This window comes from Globicephala melas, chromosome 7, assembly GCF_963455315.2.
Source record: "Globicephala melas chromosome 7, mGloMel1.2, whole genome shotgun sequence".
NCBI lineage: Eukaryota > Metazoa > Chordata > Mammalia > Artiodactyla > Delphinidae > Globicephala > Globicephala melas.
In genome coordinates, this window is record NC_083320.1 from 91,636,557 (window position 1) to 91,659,099 (window position 22,543).

The following is a 22,543-nucleotide window of genomic DNA, read 5'->3' on the forward strand; positions in this document are numbered from 1 at the left end:
TCAAGTAAGATGTTAACAGCAGGGAAAGTTGGCATACGAAAAATTCCATGTGTTACTTTGCAACTTTTTTGTAAGTCAAAATTATATTAAATGGAAAGTAAATATCAATACATCACAGGATTACGTTGGAGGAAGACTGGGTGTGACCTCAAAGTTGCTTCATTTTATCCTTGAAGAAGAGACATTTAAATGGTTATTTTAAAAGACATTTAAAAGAAAATAATGGAGAACTTTAGTGCATGTAATGTTTTAATAAACATTTCAAAAAACAGTTGGTCTGTTACTCAAGGTTGACAAACACAATTGTGTGGACAACCTACTCAAGGTTGACAAACACAGTTTCATAACTTAATTGCCTGTCCTGTGGTCTCATTACTGCATTTCAGGTTCCCAGCACAGAGAACAAGACCGTGATAAGAGCTGCCATCTCGCAACTGTAATTGATCTGCTGACAGTTTTACACGTCTTGATTTTGGTTTGATGTGCAACCCATTCTGGAGGTGGACATGGAAGGGAAGGAGGTGCGGGCTCTCTAACACCATCTTTGTAAAGAATTTTCTGATGCACAGGGTAGATCCTTGGCTGGCAACTGAATACTGCAAAACCCTGCCCCACTGGCCATAGCAGGTTGAACCAAGAGTTGAAAGATGAAAACAAAACTTTTGTGGGTTGAAGTGGAGTCAGACAGAGGCCATCATCCAGTTCCAGAAGAGCTTCCACAGATTATAAAAGTAGAGGGTGGGGAGGAGGCACGTCACTTACTAGCTTCTCCTGCTTCAGCTCTTTATACTTCAGACTTGGCAGGCAGTTAGTTTTCTCAACATCAGACATAAAGAGTAAACTATTAATAGTCCCCAAATATTGAAAGTCACCTTGAATATTTTGGATAATCTAATCCTCATGATTAACTGCTCCCCTGACGCATTAGTATTGATAATTGAGAACTTTCTTCTACTGTCTCAAGAAAGCAACACTTAACTTTTAATGACCAACAAACCTTGATACTTTATACTTTTTTTTATACTCCTCTAATTAGTAAGCATCTGTGTTCTTTGAAAATTAAGGCTATCAAATAATATTCATTAACGGTTCACTAGTGGAATATCTTACCACCAGAATGAAGTCCCAAGTAGACCAAGAAAATATATAAATAAAAATAAAGCAGCAGAAAGAAACAAACCACTAAAAAGTTAAAAAGGAAAGAAAAACAATATGGGAACATATGTATATGTATAACTGATTCACTTTGTTATAAAGCAGAAACTAACACATCATTGTAAAGCAATTATACTCCAATAAGGATGTTAAAGAAAACAAACAAACAAACAAAAAAAACCACTTCATTTCAAGCTTGACAGGGCAATATTCTTCACTTAAAACCCAAGAAAGTTTCCTCTGAAGGTGTTACAGCTGAATCCTAATCACCATTCTCTGTGCAGGTGAAATCACCTAAAATCAATATTCTGGCCTTTCTTAGGCTTTTGTTATCTTCCAAACCAGCATTTGGCCTATTTACACAAAGTGCACTGAAGGGCAATAACTACTCAAAATCACCTTACTACCCCCTCTGTCCTTAATCTGGTTCTAATCTGTCCAACTAATGTAATACACGTCAAGCATTATTTCTCTTCCCAAACTAATATTATCACCAACTGTTGCCGATTTATTTAGAGGCTGTGAGGATGGGTTACTCCCTTTGGCAGGAAAATTCAATGTGGATGAGAGAAAACTCTTTCCAAGAGGGGAGGATAAAAGAAAGGCTAAAATAAAACTCCTTCCAAGAGGAGAGAAAGAAAACAAGCAAGAATCGATGTGTCAGTTGCTAATCTGTTCTGTGTTGTTCTATGAACACTTTACGGAAACAGCAGAAGGATGAAGATCAGAGACTGTTTCCAGAACCTATGGAGAGCACTCCCCCCTTGGCCATCTATGGCTCACAGCCAGTGCTCTGGTTACCTTATCTGTGAGCATTCAAAAAATCCCAACACTAAGCAATTCTTGGCTAAAATAGGATGAAGAGGTAGTTTCTAATTTATGAATGGTTATATTCTAAAAGTTCAAATGTTATGACTAACTCAATTTGAATCTCCAAATAACTACTGTATTTGCCTATATAAAGAAAAATTTCCTGGGATACATTATAGAAATCTAGTTAACCCAATTCTAAACATATTCAACTGTCTTCTATAACATAATCTATATGGGAAAAACACACTCACAAGTACATGTCTTTGGAAGGCCAGGGGTATATGTCCTTGGCAGATGTCCTGCTGGGTCAGTCACTGGCACTGACCTGCTGGGGCAGAGGTCACAGGAGAGGGGGCCCGGGGGGATGGGGGGATGGAAGCATTTGTGGGAGGCATGATGAGGAGTTAATACTGGGCTGAAGGGTCAGGAAGAATTTGGCACAAGTCATGGGGTATGACAGAAGGGCTTGGGTGTGGAATCAGGGTGTGGAGAAAAAGACAGGCAGGGTTTATCTTCCCCCTCCCATCACTTCCCTTCTCTCTCCCCAACCACATCCTAGCTCTAGTGGAGCTGATACTGGGCTGGATAAGCTGAGAAGGGAAGGAAAAATGGTGGAATAAAATGTATCAAATGTTCTTCTGGCTTTCTCTCCTCCTTCTTTGGCCACTAGCATTGAGGTAGAAAAGGGATGGTGTAGCTATGAATCAGATTTGGACTGCTGCCTGTTTGTAAATAAACAACAAGGTCCTACTATATAGCACAGGGAACTATATTCAATATCCTGTAATAAATTATAATGGAAAAAATATGAAAAAGTATATATATACATATAACTGCATCACTTTGCTGGAAAGCAGAAATGAACAAAACACTGTAGATCAACTAACCTTCAATAAAATTTCTTAAAAAAGAAGAAATAAAGTTTGACTGGATTGCAGCCACACCCATATGTCCACGTACCATCTACGGTTGTTTCTTTGTTTAATAGCAAAGTTGAGTAGTTAGGAGAGACATCATACGGTCCACAAAACCAAAAATATCGACCCTCTGGAGCTTCACAGAAAACGTTTGCTGACTCCTAGTTCAGATTCATACTGAAGAATGGGTTGAGATATGGATTAAGAAAAATCGTATTGAGAGAGAGCTTTTCCATCCTACCCTCTCTACCCTATCCTACCCCTGATACAGGCTACTGTGACACTGGAATCATGCAAAAGAAGGAGACCAGGGATGATACTGAAGGATACCAGGGAGACTAGGGGATCAGGGATAATAAAGGATGATAAGTGGTCCAAAGTGAAGAATTAAGGAGAGGAAGTATAGAGAAAGTACCTGGGAAATCAGAAGGAAATGAAGTATCTTTAGCTATCCAAGGAAATCCACCTTTCTCACCAAAGGTTAAAAGGAGGCTCTTTGGGATTCTCTTTTATCTAGTTGTCTATGCTATAAAATTTTGGATTTCATCTTCTTTCTGGCTCTCTTTTTAATCCACATGCAGATCTTATTTTCCCAACCAGGCAATATCTTCTTTATGTGCAAGAGCTATATGTCTTTTATGTCTTCCATGGTGTCTGGCACAGTCCAGGTACAGGCTGAGTAACATAATCAAGAGTGGCTGATTGATGGATTAGGTACAGAAGCTATTTAGTCGTGTAGAACTGCTCAAAAACAAGAAAATACAAGATTTACTTTAGTCCGGTGAGCATCCCTGAAAATTCTCTGAATGGACTGATTAAAGTACTACTATTTTTACATATCTTCCCTAAATTTTCCTGAATTTCAAGAAGTTGCAACTGAAAAATAAATGTATTTGTATTAAAGATTTTTGTTTCTTATCCATTTTAGGAAATTGCATCCTGAAAAGGTTGTCATTTTATCGTTATTATTTTTTTCTTTCAATATTGGCTCTCCATTGCATGCTTGTTATGCCAACATTCATGAGACGCTGAGTGGTTACATGCTGAAGAAAGACACTACAGAGACATTCCAATGACGAAAGAAAGCCAGTTAAAAGAGATCCAGATGTTAACAAAATCCAAAATTTTATAGCACAGACAACTAGAAAAAAGTAGACAAAATCTATAACCTAGAATTTTTATAGCATAGACAACTAAAGAAAAGAGATCCAGAAATAATGTTCAATTCCTAATGTCTGATGGCTCAAAAGAACTTCAAAGAAATACCAATAAAAGACTGCATTTTTAGCATCATACTAACCATGCAATTTGGCTAGCTTGCTATAAATTGCCCTTAAGGGAAATTAGAATGTTGATTAATGCAATATTAACACAGAGCTAAATATAATAGCAATGCATAATAGTAATGGCATAACATTCCTGGCAATAATTTTATTGAGACATTATCTAATTTAATCTTTACAATCACCATGTGTCACATTATTAGCCCTGTGGGAAACTGAGTCTATGAATGATTATGTAAGTTGACCAAAGTAAGTGCTTTGTAGTAAGTGCTAGAAGACATGAGGCATCATAGAAAGTTGTTAGCAGTCTAGGGGACAGAAGTTTTCACCAGCTGAGGAGAGGATCTCAGAAAGAAGGGAGAGGTCTGCAAAGGACTGGAAGTGGAAGAGAGCAATATCTGTTCTAGGATCTGAGAGGGGACTGGTGTGGCTAGAGCACGGAGTCTGAGGTGTTTTTTTTGTTTGTTTGTTTTTTTTGGTACGCGGGCCTCTCCCCTTGCGGAGCAACAGGCTCCGGACGCGCAGGCTCAGCAGCCATGGCTCACGGGCGCAGCCGCTCCGTGGCATGTGGGATCCTCCCGGACCGGGGCACGAACCCGTATCCCCTGTATCGGCAGGCAGACTCTCAACCACTGTGCCACCAAGGAAGTCCACTGAAAGGTATTAAGCAAGCAAATGGTATCATTTAAGACACCACCTGGGCAGCAGAGGAGAGCATGGATTGAAATGCTACTCTGAACTAGGGTAGTGGTGGTGGAGACAGGGAGCTCTTAGAAGGTAGATGTGTGAGAACTTGGTGCTGGGCTGGAGGTGAAGGGGGAGAGATGTCCAGGATGACCTCTCAACTGCCAGCATGGGCTACCTTCTTCTCCACTTGTATAACTGTTTCCTCAACCGCACAGACCCTCCCAGTATTTCCCTGGGCAACTTACGGTGAATTGATGCCCTTGGTTTCTTTAGTTCTTGGATACATATGATTATGTGAACACCTAATTCATTCTATGGCTCACTAAACCTTTCTGTGTGAAGAGGATTTGGGAAGGTATGTTGGAGAACAGGAAAACTACTCAGGCATCCCTGGACAGTAACTTTCGAATGTCTCCTTTCAAAGGAAGAAATATAATCACTACTAGTATATATTCTGCTACTATGTTTTCTTTCTTTTTTCTTATTGAAGTATAGTTGATTTACAATGTTGTGTTTGTTTCAGGTGTACAGCACAGTGATTCAGTTATATATATATATGTTCTTTTTTACATTCCTTTCCCTTATAGGTTATTATGAAATATTGGGTATAGTTCCCTGTGCTATACAGTAGGTCCTTATTGTTATTTATTTTATATATAGTAGTGTGTATATGTTAATCCCAAGCTCCTAATTTATCCCTCCCCCCCTTCCCCTTTGGTAACCAAAAGTTTGTTTTCTATGTCTGTGGGTCTATTTCTGTTTTGTAAATAAGTTCATTTGTATCTTTTCTGTTTCCTTCATTCACATTTTAGATTGATAATAAAAAAGATTTTGGTTTTGTTTGTCATAGTAAAATAAAAATAATGGGATAATTTTTTAATGGGATAATTAACAGTGTCCTGTTTAACATTTAATTGTTTTTAATGAAATTTCAGAAGTGTTCTCCATGAAATTCAATAAAATCAAGCCTTAGAGTAAGGGGACAACCTGTTGCTACTGGAAACTGCCTACTGTATTTGTTCATGAACATTTTTCTGTATAATTTTTAGTAGAGAAACTCTTATGGGGTAAAATAAATTCAGTGAAAAAAATTAGATATTTTTTCAAATGTATTTTCTAAAATTATGTGTTTTCTTTATCTAATTGATTAGATCCATACGAGTTTTTCTAAGGATAAGATGTCAAATCTTATAGAAGCATGTCCCACTTATACAGAGGAAGCAGTGAAAAATGCCAATTATTTCTAAATAGCTAACTAGAAAGCAAGAATCCCCGTATGAATACGGGAAAGACATTGCAAGAACTTCGTAATTTTTTGCCTTAGTGTGTTGTCTTGAAATTCATCCAGCTGAGGAAAAATGTCAACTTGGACCATGTGCTTTTCAAAATGTCAGCCTACCTTTCACAAAAAGGTCCCTGAAGAATAATCGGGGAAACTCCGAAGGCCACATCAGTAAAATCTGACAGCTTTTATTTAAAATAAATAATGCCGTTTAGCTATTGTGCTATAAAGAAATACATGTTTAGGACTAGAAATTCGAATTATTTTCAATATAACAATTCTGAAACTGTTGCTGGAAAACATCTTTTTACTATATCGAGCTCTACATATTTCAAAGTCAGAGCTCACTTAAAATTACACGCTATAAATCATGGTCTCACTCATGTTTATTGATCTATCTACAATAAGCTTGCAATAAATATTTAATGAGGGAGAAAGGTAGAGGAGAAAGGAAGGAGATGGAGGGAGGAAGTACAAAGGGAGTAAAGAAACGTAAGAAGAGAAGAGGATAGGTAGAAGGGAAGGAGAAATGGAGGAGACTAGAGGTTGTGAAGAAGAAGAGCAAATGAAGAAGGAGGAGAGTCAATAGAAAGAAGAGGAGAAAGGCATTATTGGAAAAGCATCAGCCAGAGGTCAGATTACCTAATCATAGTAAGACAATGTGAGTTTCCCCTCCTTGGTATCATATGATAAGTTAAAAAGAAAAGAAAAAACACTATAATGAAGTACTTCTAATATTAACAAATCAAAACGAACCAGTTAAATCCTGAATCCACTGGCTAGTTGGTAGGGACCAACACTCTTGGGCAAGATCAATAAGGAGGTCCACTTGGATACACAGCAAGGCCCTGCTGTGTAGCACAGGGAACTATATTCAATATCCTGTGATAAACCATACTGGAAAAGAGTATGAAAAAGTATGTATAACTGAATCACTTTGCTGCACAGCAGAAATGGACACAACACTGTAAAGCAACTATACTTCTATAAAATTAATTAAAAAAAAATAAGGTCCACAGTATTCAGCCTGTGTCACTGAATGTCTCAGGCTTGGCAGTGGCCTGGCCTGGCCAGACGCTTGCCTGGCCAGATTGCCCAGCTCTCTCTAATGCTTGCCCGCTCTTTAAAACAGGGACCTCAGACTTCCCTGGTGGTCCAGTGGTTAAGACTCTGCACCCCCAACGCAGAGGGCACAGGTTCGATCCCTGGTCAGGGAACTAAGATCCCACATGCCGCCTGGTGCGGCCAAAAATATAAAGAAAGAAAGGTAAAGTAAGAGCAAACATTAAAATACATACATACATACATACATACACAAAATGAAACAGGAACCTCAGTGGGAGACAGGCAAATCCTGCAAAAAGTAGACTCAGCTTTCATTTGGAAATGACAAATAACTCACTAGCCACTAAAGGAAGGAAGGATGACTTAGTCAAGTAGAAGTAAAACCACTAAATGTGTGGATAAATGTGTTTTCCAGGAAAGAATCAACAACTTAAGTGTTCTAGCATTGACCCACAGAGAGATTTTATGCACTTGTTATATTCATACGTGAACATTTATCACAAAACACATTTCAGCATCCCTGCTGTGTGTAGGAATTTGCTCTCCAGCTTACACTCTCAGAAAGTCTAGTGTTTACAAAGCAAAAGGACACATATAGACATACAAGTTAACAGGTTGACAAACAGCCTTTGAAACTACTATTTTTCAACTGCATATATCAAGGGCGGGGGGTGCATTCTTGTGACATCCTTATATTGATTTGTGCTGGTTTACTTGCTATTTTGTGAAGACTCAAGTCATTTTCCCCTGTGTACATCTAGTTTCATCAAGTATTTTGTTTCCAAAGAAAGTTCATTCCAGTGTCTTCTATTTATTTTGATATCTCCAAACAGCTCTGCATTTCATAGGCCAGAAATCAATGCCTTGGACTGACAACTTTTCTTACTAAGAAGGGCAGTACGGGAGAGCATGCAGGCATGATTTTGGGTGGATATCGTGATTAAAAAAAAAAAATAGAGTACCGTTCCCTGTCAATCATTTGCCTACCACTTTTAGGAATCTAAGGGCCTTGTATAATCTGCTATGAAGTTTCACTGGTTAAGTGTACACTGAGCAACTACATGCCTGGCAAAGATGAAGCATGTTCACATATTGTTGAAATGCTGTTTGATGTTTATGCATTATGTATTCACTCTTCCCCTTCTCTTCCTGATGGAACCCTCACTTTCCTTTGAGTATCTACTCCCCACCACTATGATCATGTGCCTCAATAGAAGTTAAGGCCCTCACCAGTGCCAAAGCTAGGCTTGAGGAGTCTAAAGGTAATACTTCTGGAACTACTGACTGGATCAAGAACTCAAGCAAATCCATTCTTGATATTCCCTTATTAAAAAGATTGGTTCTGGAATGGGCTTGCAACCCAAACCAAGTCAGTGATACACGAGGAAATTTCCAAGGGCTTCTAGGAAAAATGCTCCGTCTCACTTAAGAGAGGACCCTGGAAAGATATGTCTCCTCTCCTCTGGATGTCGTGGCAACATACGGATGTGAAGTCTAGAATCGTATAGCATGTAGAAGCCACTAAATGAAGGCTGCAATGAACAGAGTCAAGACAATCAGAAAAAAAATGAAGCGGACACAAATCTCGACATCTGGGTAGTAGGAGAATTTGAAGAGAGTTGGCAGCCAAAAACATCCTTCCAAATACAGTTATTGCGTCTCATTCTATCAAACATAAGAAATAGGTATTATTCCCATTTTACAGATATTAAGCTTAGCTAACATGTGTTCAGTGCCAGACACTGCACTAAATTTTTTTTGCAGATAATCTCATGAAGCTCTGAAGCAATCATCTGAAATTGTGTCTCCTCATGTTAAAGATCATGAAACTGATGAAGGATGTGTAATTCCACCATCATCAGGCAACTAATGCATGAAAAAAACTAGTGCAGGTCCGGTAAACCCCATCAACAGGTTTCCTTCTGAAAAATCATTTTGTCGGGCACAGGGATTTTCAACCTGATTTCACTCCTGCCCTTGCTTTTTTCCAAAAAAAAAAAAGAGAAATTAAAAAAAAAAAAAAGCCATGAACGAAAAGCAAGCCAAAGTACAGGTTAACTGCTTGCTTTCTCTTTGGTTTAGAGATTTCCTTCTCCCTGCTCCAGGTGTGGACTTCCTGTCTAAGTCCAGGATTCTTTTAAAAAAGAGGAGGTGGGGAAGACAGCTAGAAATCAGAGATGACTTCTCATTAACCTGCAACTGCTTGTCTAGTGACTACTTCTTTCTACAGCAACAAAATCCCTAACAGACCTCCCCACTTAATGCCAAAACCTATGGCAAAATTGCAGACTGGATTAGAAATAAAAACCACTGAATTTGAGTAAATCTGTCACATCATATAATAAAAACCAAACAACCAGTTGATGCAGTTAACTATGAAATGGAGTTGGCTGACCTCTCTTCATAAGGAAGAAGGCTGTATTGATCAAGTTGACTCAGGTCTCAGGCTTTCTTCCTCCTGGGAGAAAGCTCCTCAGAAAAGGGTCAGTCATATGGAGTTTCGATTTTGCTCGGACTCCATTTTAATTTGTCTTCTTGGTTCTTTCTTTGAACTAATCCCCTTCTGTTTTTAAACTGTTGATTTTATTAGTATTTCCCTTGGTTTATACAAAACAATAATTTTTGAATTTTTATTTTTCTACAGGAATACACATTTGTTTTCTTAAATTGTCCACTCTTAACAAAGGGAGAAAAACTTTGCTTTAAGAATCAATGAGTAAGTAGCAATCCCTCCAAAAAGTATGTCTGTTAGAAATCATGTCATTTAGTTCCTTATTAACTATAACCATTTTGAGGGTAGGAACTATAGAGGTGATTTTCTTTTTTTGTTATTTCAAAAGGTGTCTAATAAAATTCAAAGCAATGAATGAGTGGGTTCTAAAATATTTAATAATTTCTCACTGAATGAAATAAACATGATAGATTTCATTAATTATTGGCTGACTACATTTTTCTCCACAGGAATATTAATTCTAGCATTGTAAATACAACCCTGCACACATAACTCATTAAGGATGAGATATAACATCATTAGCTTATATTTTTGTCCATTAAATGTACAAACATTTATTGAGCACCAATTGTGTGTCCAGCTACTCAAGGCTTCAGGGCTATAGATGTTAAAGGGTTTGATCTCTGCCTTAGGGTGTTTAGGACACAGAGAAGTAATTACAAATTGCAAAACAGTGTGACAAGTGAAAGAAAAATGGCACTATGTGTCAACTTCCCAGTGTAACCTCTCACTGTTACTTCTGAAACACATTCTATCCCTGAGAGTTTTGACAACAGGGGAAAAGATAACCGAAGTCTAAAATGATGATATCTCTTTGGGTCATTCATTGCTGTGAGCCTCAAAGAGTGATGTATTTTCCTATTTAAAATTCACTTGCAAAATGATTACGACCTAGGGAAAACATGGAAATAAATGAAAGGCATTACTACTGACAATACTGCAGCATTTTGCTTTGCCAGGACGGGACCCTTTATTCTTGTCAAAAACAATCTCATTCATCTTCCTAAATGTTCTTATGTCAAATGATGAATATTCATCTGTGAAATTTATGGAATTAATATCTTAAAAAATTACCAATTCACAGCAGTTTGTTTCCAATGTGGCTTGGAGACCAATTTGTCATCAAGTTTCCAGTCAAATTCATTCATATAAGCAAGAGATGAAACACTCAGTCACTTAGTCACTACTACTTCATCAAAACAGCTTCCTTCACTCCCTCAGTAGCTAATAAGTGTCAGAGAAGAGATTCCAGCCCAGAGCTCTGTGTAGCCAAAATTCTTTCCTTAATGCCACACACTACCTTCCAGCATAGTCAGTAAAGAAAAGACGCTTTCATTGTTTTGATTGAAAATGAGAGGTACTTACAGTATTTCAGTGGAGAGTGGGAGAGTGCTGGCAGGTTATTCTGTCAGGCAAGAAAAGAGGAAGACTTCAACGGGAATACAAGCGGACACTTTGAACACCAAGCTCCCAGCGTGAGAAAGACACTAAGGTCCACAGCAACTAGAAGGTTAAGCTACTTGTTCCCTTGCTCATGGGCTGGACGGTGTTTCTATTATGCCATCTCTACCTCTACGTTAATATTTGCTCCACTCTACTCTCTCTGTCAGCTGGAAATTTCTTATATCCATCTAAATTTATCACAACCATTCCTAAGACTATGGGTAATGTCTGATGACATCTCAACTCAAGGTCTAAGTGATTTTTTTATCAGCTTTAGTCAAAGATTTACCAGCTAACACTCATGAAAAAGAGCACAGTTCAGGATGCCAGCTCTGGAGTAAAACTGCACGAGACTGAATCCCGCTTCCACACTTGCTTAAGGAATGAGCCTGGCAGTTAACTTCTCTTGAGATTTAGTTTCCTCAAACATAAAGTGGGTACAAAAATAGTACCCACCTAATAGGATTTCCTAAGTACTAAATACAACAGTCCATATAGTTAGAGCTGAAAAGTCACTTTAATTAGTTATTGTTATTACTACATGCCAGGCTCCCTGCTACATGCTCTCCTCCTGTAATTGCACATTAATCATCGTAACATCTCTACTGGGAAAGTGTTATCACCTGTCTTTGACAAGAGAAGGTGATTGATCTGGGACTGGAATTAACGTTTTCACAGGAACTTCCAGTCCAGCGATTTGTAACTTTATAAAAGCATCTACTCAAAATCAAGATTAGGGTTGAAATTATGATGCCACACCAGGGAGGAAAAGGGAACTGAGTTTTGGAATGAGCAAATGACTTTTTAAAGTTTCAAAATTATATTTCCACTGTTATTAACACTTGACAACCTTCATGCTCTACAACCTCAAAACCCTGCTTAATTCAACATATGAGGAGTAATGGCAACGCATAGGCAGCCACAATGCAGAAGCCTGGAGTGCAGAAAAAGCATCTGCTTCTCCATAATGTCTCAATGAATCATTATGACAAACAGAAATAAAGCCAATGCATCTCACTGTAGAGCTGATCCTGCTTTTCTGCTCAAAAGGCACAGGAGTTAATTATTATGAACAGATTGTGCTTAGACTGGACAAGAATTTATACTCCATAAAATTCAGCCTGGACTATGTGGTTGGTATATCTGTATTTCTTGGTGGTTGCTAAAAGTGACACTCACCATCCCTGAGTGTAGATTTGAACGCCCTTGTGGGCTGGATTTTCCTATTGCCAACCACTTCTCATACACCTCACTCCAGAAGAATCCACTTTATGCATTGCCATACTGCTTCACTCTTAAGGTGTCTGTAATTGGTTGGCTCAGTTGTTGACGTGCCAGACTGAAGAAGCTAGGAATATGGGTATCTTTCACATCTGGGGTGTCAATTTTATTCAGTATCTCACCCCTTTCTCACACCTTATGATCAGATAAGAATACATGGATTCAGTAGCACAAACAAAATACTTCTCCTATAATAGCTCAGAATGCATATGCATATCTTTATATACAAAGTACAAAGCACACAAACTCAATTATTAATTAATCCATTCATTCAAAAGATACTTGTTCTAGATTTATCCTCTTCAATAAATGTGTTACTTACCATTTAGGTCGAGGCTACTCAAGGACAAATAAGAAACTTTTCCTTTTCTACACTGTACAGAATTTAGCCTCTAAGAGACACAATGCTCTAAACCAATGGCCTAAATACATAGAGATGAACTCAAAATGAAGGACAAATTCTTCGTCTAATGTTTTTTCCTTAATCAAAGACTGATAAACATTACTGAAGTTACATGATTTCAAAATAGTTATACTTTCCAATAAACTTGGAAGATTCTTTTTGGAGAAAAAGGGCACATTTTTTCCTACTGTAAGTATTGTACAGTAAGCTAAAAATATTCAACAGCACTGTACTATGTAACAAAATACACCGATACATATAGAAAAATATATAATATCAGAATATATGATGGGCTACAATGTAACATAATTAGATTTAGACTTGTATGAGATCATACGCATATGACAAGAACAAACAAAAAGGGAAAGTCTATATGGGAGTCTATCAGTTAGGAATTATATTCAGCTGCAAATAACAGAAATCCAGCTATTGTGATTTGAAGACATTAAATTCTCTTCCAATTTTATTCTCTCGTATAAAACGAATCCAGTGATAAGTGGTCCAAGATTGCTAGAGCAGCTCCCCTGGGCTCTTCTGTCTTTGTGCTCTATAATCCTTGGTGCATGCCTACCATCCTCAAGGGCACAAGATGGCAGCTGGAGCTCCAACAGTCTCATCCACAAGCCAGGCCAGAACAAGCTGAGTGGCAAGCTGAGTCAGCCCCATTTAAGAATATTTCCCAGAAGCCCTACCCAGTAATTTCTGCTTATCATTTACTTGCTAACTCTAGCTTTGAAGCTTCCTTGAGGAAGCCTGGGAAGCGATGATTTTTTTTAAAGCTGGGAACCACTAAAAACATCAAAATCTGTTATTAGGGGAAAAGGAGAGAATTAAAACTGTGTAGACAACTAGAAGTCTCCACCATAGTGTCTGATGAATAATCCAAACTGTTAAATAAGTTGAAAAAAGGGCAGTGAGAGTAATGATGACATCTTTGTAGTGCTTTACACTTTATAAAGTGCTTTTGCAGTCCACACAATATTGAACATGAAGCGATTAAACAGCAATTACCCAGATTAAACAGACTTGAGCATGCAGATACTAAGATACAGAAAGTGTCACTGAGGGATTCCTAATGAGAAGTAATTCTTTCAGTCAAGGGCATTCTAAAGCACTCCTCTGTGGCCATCACAGACCAAGTGGCAGGTGAACATAGATACATCGTCCTCAGGTGAGAATTATAGCTGTAGGTAGCAACATGCAGCCGTGTTCATTATCATATGGAAAAGGAAGTCAGCAGCCGGCAGAGAACACTGGAGGCAAGAAAAATCTTCCAGGGAAACGAACAGATGAGCACTCATTCCCTAAGCTTTGAACGAGGGCACAGTGAATAAGTACTCTGTATATGAGAAAAACAAGACTAGCACCCCTCTGAAGAGAGTAGTAAGAACCTTGAAGCTGGAGGCAGACATCACGAAACAGGTCATTTGCAATAAAATGAAGGAGACCTACCAGCACTCCCAAAGACATGGAAGAAGAGTACAGAAAGGAACGTCTCCAAAACCCAATGTGAGACACATTACGCTCAGCACCTTAGTGAGGATGAGCTGGCTCTCAGGACACACTACAAGTGCTTCACAGAAATATACACATACACAACTAGTAAGATCCAGCTGCATAAAAAAATAAAATTAAAAAAAAAAAAATATACACATACAGAGTAGTCACTTTAACAAAGCGTTTTTTTTTTGTTTGTTTTTGGTTTTTTTTGCTTCAAAAAGCCCCAAGTTTAAGAACACTCTGTTCTTCATGTGATTATAGAGTAGAGAGAGATACCTTGTAGGAGGTATTATACTCTAACAGAGTAAAGGTTTTAGGGTCAGAAAGAGTAAGACAGAAAGGCAACTTCCATTCCAAAATCCTGCTTAATGAGTCTTCTTCCTAGTTTTGCTGAACATGACATCTTTCCAAATTTGATGCAATTCAATATTCATCCTTTGAGAGAAATTCTTCCCATTTTAGAGATGGGCAAACTGAGGGACGGGGGGTTAGAAGGTTAAAATCAAGGTTACACAGCTACTAACTGTAGAGACATAATTCAAATACACATAATTAGATTCCAAATTCTATCCTGCTTCCACCAGAAAGGGATAGAGAAATGATGTAGGGCCATGGCTTTCCAAAGTTACTGTCACCCAGCGGACACTCCTCTCCATCCTATTCTGTCAGCAGCCTGCTTTTTCCTTGGAGGGGGACTAGCTTTTAGTAAATGTGTTTGTGATACTCAACCCCATCTCACACCTCCTGGGGTGGGTACCAGTCTTAGGACTGGCATAGGAAAGTAATGGTGATTGGTTTGAAGACATGACCCCAAATCAGGGCATTAAGCCTCAATTTGCTGCATTCTTTGGAAAGGCAAAAGTTCTCACTGTCCTATGGTTATTAAGTCTGAACCAGAGAGGTACTTCCTCATGGCTTAGGGCAGCCAGAGAATGTAAGAGAAAACTCAAGTCCTGATGACATCATTTGATTCCTCAAATTCACTCATGCTTGACACAAGATCTAGATTCTAGTTTTCAACTATGTGAGACAATAAATTCTTTTTTTAAAATTAGCATAGTTTGCTATATTTTCTGTTATAATAAGTAAAACAATCTCAACTAATGAAGTTTATAAAAGATAAAAAATATGATGTAACTATAGGATGTAATTAATATTGATTATTTAGAACTTAATCAGGAAATACTACATGTAACCTAGGATCAATACTTTTTATTTTTATTTATTTTTTTAAGCATTTCTGGCCCATCCTGACATAGACAGATAGACATATACACATATATATTTATATATACATACACACATGCTTATTATATACACATAATTTATTTTATATGTAAATTTATTACATATGCATTTATGAAATTTAATTACAGGTAGGCATAACTCATTTTATTGCATTTCACTTTATTGTGCTCCACAGATACTATGTTTTTTTAAAAATTTACTTTAATTTATTTTTTTATACAGCAGGTTCTTATTAGTCATCCATTTTATACACATCAGTGTATATATGTCAATCCCAATAGCCCAATTCATCACACCACCACCGCCACCACCCCCCGCCGCTTTTCCCCCTTGGTGTACATACGTTTGTTCTCTACATCTGTGTCTCAATTTCTGCCCTGCAAACCGGTTCATCTGTACCATTTTTCTAGGTTCCACATACATGCATTAATATATAATATTTGTTTTTCTCTTTCTGACTTACTTCACTCTATACGACAGTCTTTAGATCCATCCACATCTCTACAAATGACCCAATTTCGTTCCTTTTTAAGGCTGAGTAATATTCCATTGTATATATCTACCACTTCTTCTTTATCCATTCATCTGTCGATGGGCATTTAGGTTGCTTCCATGACCTGCCTATTGTAAATAATGCTGCAGTGATCATTGTTGTACATGACTTTTTTTTTTTTTTTTTTTTGCAGTACGCGGGCTTCTCACTATTGTGGCCTCTCCTGCCGCGGAGCACAGGCTCTGGACGCGCAGGCCCAGGGGCCATGGCTCATGGGCCCAGCCGCTCCACAGCATGTGGGATCCTCCCGGACCGGGGCACGAACCCGTGTCCCCTGCATTGGCAGGCGGACTCTCAACCACTGCGCCACCAGGGAAGCCCAGTACATGACTTTTTGAATTATGGCTTTCTCTGGATATATGCCCAGTAGTGGGATTGCTGCGTCACATGGTAGTTCTATTTTTAGTTCTTTAAGGAACCTCCATACTATCCTCCATAGTGGCTGTATCAATTTACATTCCCACCAGCAGGGCAAGAGGGTTACCTTTTCTCCACAACCTCTCCAGCATTTATTGTTTGTAGATTTTCTGATGATGCCCATTCTAACGGGTGTGAGGTGATACCTCATTGTAGTTTTGATTTGCATTTCTCTAATAATAAGTCATGTTGAGAAGCTTTCATGTGCCTCTTGGCCATCTGTATGCCTTCTTTGGAGAAATGTCTATTTAGGACTTCTGCCCATTTTTGGATTGGGTTGCTTGTGTTTTTAATATTGAGCTGCATGAGCTGTTTATATATTTTGGAGATTAATCCTTTGTCTGATGATTGGTTTGCAAATATTTTCTCCCATTCTGAGGGTTGTCTTTTCATCTTGTTTGCAGTCTCCTTTGCTGTGCAAAAGCTTTTAAGTTTCATTAGGTCCCATTTGTTTATTTTTGTTTTTATTTTCATTACTCTAAGAGGCGGATCAAAAAAGATCTTGCTAAAAAAAAAAAAAAGATCTTGCTGTGATTTATGTCAAAGAGTGTTCATCCTAAGTTTTCCTCTAAGACTTTTATAGTGTCCGGTGTTACATTTAGGTCTCTAATCCATTTTGAGTTCATTTTTGTGTATGGTTTTAGGGAGTTTATTAATTTCATTTTTTTACATGTAGCTGTCTAGTTTAACCACCACTTGAAGAGACTGTCTTTTCTCCATTGTATATCCTTGCCTCCTTTGTCATAGATTAGGTGATCATAGGTGCATGGGTTTATCTCTGGGCTTTCTATCCTTTTTCAATGATCTATATTTCTGTTTTTGTGCCAGTACCATATTGTCTTGATTACTGTAGCTTTGTAGTATAGTCCGAAGTCAGGGAGTCTGAATCCTCCAGTTCCTCTTTTTTTCCCTCAAGACTGCTTTGGCTATTCGGGGTCTTTTGTGTCTCCATACAAATTTTAAGATTTTTCCTTCTAGTTCTGTAAAAAATGCCATTGGAAATTTGATAGGGATTGCCTTGAATCTGTAGAATGCTTAGGGTAGTATAGTCATTTTCATAATACTGAGCCTTCCAATACAAGAACATGGTATATCTCTCCATCTGTTGGTATCATCTTTAATTTCTTTCATCAGTTTCTTATAGTTTTCTGCATACAGGTCTTTTCTTTCCCTAGGTAGGTTTATTCTTAGGTATTTTACTCTTTTTGTTGCAGTGGTAAATGGGAGTGTTTCCTTAATTCCTCATTCAGATTTTTCATCATTAGTGTATAGGAATGCAAGAGATTTCTGTGCATTAATTTTGTATCCTGCAACTTTACCGAATTCATTGATTAGCTCTAGTAGTTTTCTGGTGGCATGTTTAGGATAGTACCATGTCATCTGCAAACAGTGACAGTTTTACTTCTTCTGTTTCAGTTTGTATTCCTTTTATTTCTTTTTCTTCTCTGATTGCCATGGCTAGGACTTGCAAAACTATGTTGAATAATAGTGGTGAGAGTCGATATTCTTGTCTTGTTCCTGATCTTAGAGGAAATGCTTTCAGTTTTTCACCGTTGAGAGTGACGTTTGCTGTAGGGTTTGTCATATATGGCCTTTATTATGTTGAGGTAGGTTCCCTCTATGCCCACTTTCTGGAGAGTTTTTATCATAAACGGGTGTTGAATTTTGTCAAAAGCTTTTTCTGCATCTACTGAGACGATCATATGGTTTTTATTCCTCAATTTGTTAATATGGTGTATCACATTGATTGATTTGCATATATTGAAGAATCCTTTCATCCCTGGGATAAATCCCACTTGATCATGGTATATGACCCTTTTAATGTGTTGTTGGATTCTATCTGCTATTATTTTGTTGGGGATTTTTGCATCAATATTCATCAGTAATATTCATCTGTAATTTTCTTTTTTTGTAGTATTTTTGTCTGGTTTTGGTATCAGGGTGATGGTGGCCTTATAGAATGAGTTTGGGAGTGTTCCCTCCTCTGCAATTTTTTGCAAGAGTTTGAAAAGAATGGGAGTTAGCTCTTCTCTAAATGTTTGATAGAATTCACCTGTGAAACCATCTGGTCTTGGACTTTTGTTTGTTGGAAGATTTTTAATCACAGTTTCAATTTCAGTGCTTGTGACTGGTCTATTCATATTTTCTATTTCTTCCTGGTTCAGTCTTGGAAGGTTATATCTTTCTAAGAATTTGTCCATTTCTTCCAGGTTGTCCATTTTTTTTGGCATAGAGTTGCTTGTCATAGTGTCTTAGGATGCTCTGTATTTCTGCAGTGTCTGTTGTAACTTCTCCTTTTTCATTTCTAATTTTACTGATTTGAGTCCTCTCCCTCTTCTTCTTGATGAGTCTGGCTAATGAGTTATCAATTTTGTTTATCTTCTCAAAGAACCAGCTTTTAGTTTTACTGATCTATGCTATTCTTTCCTTTGTTTCTATTTCATTTATTTCTGCTCTGATCTTTATGATTTCTTTCCTTCTACTAACTTTGGGTTTTGTTTGTTCTTCTTTCTCTAGTTCCTTTAGGTGTAAGGTTAGATTGTTTATTTGAGAAGTTTCCTTGTTTCTTGAGGTAGGATTGTATTGCTATAAACTTCCCTCTTAGAAATGCTTTTGCTGCATCCCATAGGTTTTAGGTCATCATGTTTTCATTGTCATTTGTCTCTAGGTATTTTTTGATTTCCTCTTTGATTTCTTCAGTGATCTCTTGGTTATTTAGTAATGTATTGTTTAGCCTCCATGTGTTTGTGGTTTTTACATTTTTTCCCCTGTAATTGATTTCTAATCTCATAGCATTGTGGTCAGAAAAGATGCTTGATATGATTTCATTTTTCTTAAATTTACTGAGGCTTGATTTGTGACCCAAGATATGATCTATCCTGGAGAATGTTCTGTGTGCACTTGAGAAGAAAAAGTGTAATCTGCTGTTTTTGGATGGAATGTCCAATAAATATCAATTAAGTCTATCTGGTCTACTGTGTCATTTAAAGTTCTGTTTCCTTATTAATTTTCTGTTTGGATGGTCTGTCCATTGGTGTAAGTGAGGTGTTAAAGTCCCCCACTATTATTGTGTTACTGTCGATTTCCTCTTTTAGAGCTGTTAGCAGTTGCCTTATGTATTGAGATGCTCCTATGTTGAGTGCATATATATTTATATTTGTTATATCTTCATCTTGGATTGATCCCTTGATCATTATGTAGTATCCTTCCTTGTCTCTTGTAACATTCTTTATTTTAAAGTCTATTTTATCTGATATGAGTATTGCTACTCCAGCTATCTTTTGATTTCCATTTGCATGGAATATCTTTTTCCATCCTCTCACTTTCAGTTTGTATGTGTCCCTAGGTCTGAAGTGGGTCTCTTGTAGACAGCATATATATGGGTCTTGGTTTTGTATCCATTCAGTGAGCCTGTGTCTTTTGGTTGGAGCATTTAATCCATTCACGTTTAAGGTAATTATCGATATGTATGTTCCTATGACCACTTTCTTAATTGTTTTGGGTTGTTTTTGTAGGTCGTTTTCTTCTCTTGTGTTTCCCACTTAGAGCAGTTCCTTTAGCATTTGTTGTAGAGCTGGTTTAGTGGTTCTGAATTCTCTTACCTTTTGCTTGTCTGTAAAGCTTTTGATTTCTCTGTTGAATCTGAATGAGATCCTTGCCGGGTAGAGTAATGTTGGTTGTAGGTTCTTCCCTTTCATCACTTTAAATATATCATGCCACCCCCTTCTGGTTTTTAGAGTTTCTGCAGAGAAATCAGCTGTTAACCTTATGGGAGTTCCCTTGTATGTTATTTGTCATTTTTCTCTTGTTGCTTTCAATAATTTTTCTTTGTCTTTAATTTTTGTCAATTTGATTACTATGTGTCTCAGCATGTTTCTCCTTGGGTTTATCCTGCCTGCGCTTCGTGGACTTGGGTGGCTAATTCCTTTCCCATGTTAGGGAAGTTTTCAACTATAATCTTTCATAGCTATCTGAGAGGCTGCCTCCTGAGCTTGAATCCTCAGAAAATCTGCCAAATAAAACATAATTCTCAACCCTTGGGTTTTGCATTTTTTCAGTTGACATAGGGAAAGACAAAAAGCTATTATAAAAATAGACAAAAACATTTGAGAGGCAGTGTTTACAAAGAAATATAATTGACTAAGAAATACTAGCAATCAAAGAAATAAAGTAGAAAAACAAGTTATCACTTATCCATTTTGACTGACAAATACTAAAATTCTTGACTAGACCTAGCTTTAGCTAAAGGAGTGAAGAATAGGCACAGTCCTATGTTTCTATGTTGAGAGAATAAAATGATACATTTCTAGAAGCCAATTTGGAAATATTTAGTGAAATTTTAAAGACACATGTTCTCTCACTCAGCACTTCTAGAGGTAAATTCTAAAGTTAAAAGTGGACAAAGTTGTCGTGAGTTCTATTTCTAATAAACACCTTCACATCTGTCAGTCACAGGTTGGTTACCATAGAATGGAACATTCATGTAATGAGTAGCTTTGTATCAATAATAAAGGGACTCTTAGAAAGGTCTATTTGTATTAGGAAGTATTAAGAAGGAAAAAAGTAGGTATGTTTCTACATATATATGTATAAAAAGCTGTTTGGAATGTTGCTAACTAACATGTAAATAGTGGTTTCCTCAGGCTGGTGAGATTTCTGGTGATTTTTATGATATTATTTTCCTACAGAATTCTGTGAAACAAGGGGAGTTTTTTTTCAAATATATATAACATTTTTCAAATATATATAACATTTTTATCATGATAAAGTAAATTTTATTTTGGAAACTAAGAAAATTATATAACTACATAAACCAAGCCAAAAAAAAAAAAAGAAGTGGCTTGTCTGAAACCTGTAACTTGACAATTATGTGTTAATGTGTGGTAATGGACAATTTAGGGCTAGGATACATCAAATACGTGTAATGATTCTGAATGAAATCTAAAATAGGTCTTCTGAAATGTGGCATGTGATATCTAATGGTACTCCATCACTTAGAAAGCCCGTACATAACTTCAAAGTAGAAAATTGGTTTTGCTGGATCTCTATTCACAGACGAAAGAAGCTTAAAGAGAAAATAACCTGCTCTGGAACCTGGTCAGGAAACTCAGAGCCATTAAAATGAATCATCACACACTGTTTGAAAAGGTTCGGTCTTTTCCTCCTGGTGATCTTTTCTGCTTGAAGCTCAAATAGAGCAGGGCCATCTTCATCACAGCTGGTGTTGTGGCTTGAGTTTGTGTGAGTGTGACGTGTGCAACGTTGTAGGGGTAAGTGGAAGAAACGAGAAGGTGTTCATGGAACACCTGGAGGAAAGGATAATGGGGAGCCTCCATATTCTCCCCTCTGGTGCATCACAAATGCTTATCAGATGAGACAGCAGGGACAGAATGATAAAGAACTCGTATGACAGGAAATATTGCCCTACTTGCATCCCTACCTCCCAGAAGAATTCTTACCTCCTGCTGGCAGGTGATAGCTGCTTCTGTGCATGAGCTCTAAGACTTCCTCTGTCAACAGAAAAAAGTCCCCAGAGAGGGATATCCCTGCTGGTCAGATTTTGGAGTCCTCTGACTAACAAAGGCACCAAAGCCAAGAATGAGAAATCCTACAATACATGCTAATCCTACAATTCATTCTGAGAAGAATTTAACTGACGTTTGTGCAACATATATCCAATTGATGCCTAACAGTGTCCAAATTGCACACAGAATAGTAATTTTCAGTGGTATATGACCATTGTTTTTTACCTTTCATGAAGATATCTGGATGGTCTCCTAGGAATGGAAGGCTGATAGGATTTTTAGGGACACGGTTCACATTTGGCATTTGAGCTTCCCATGTCCACACTTTGATAAATAACACTGCAGTTTATCCAGAGCATTCTCATGATTTTTCTAACATTATTCATCAGGAGGTAAGTGAACACCACCTTTGAATTCAGGATGCAGTAGAAATTGCTGCTGACTCAGAGCTTCCTCTTA

The 22,543-nt window shown here is 37.6% G+C and overlaps 1 protein-coding gene across 2 annotated transcripts in view; it reads right to left on the reverse strand.

Moving 5' to 3' along the window:
• The window catches only part of THSD7B (thrombospondin type 1 domain containing 7B), a 1,218,744-nt gene that overhangs the window by 307,810 nt on the left and 888,391 nt on the right, over positions 1-22,543 (reverse strand). The window lies entirely within an intron of this gene.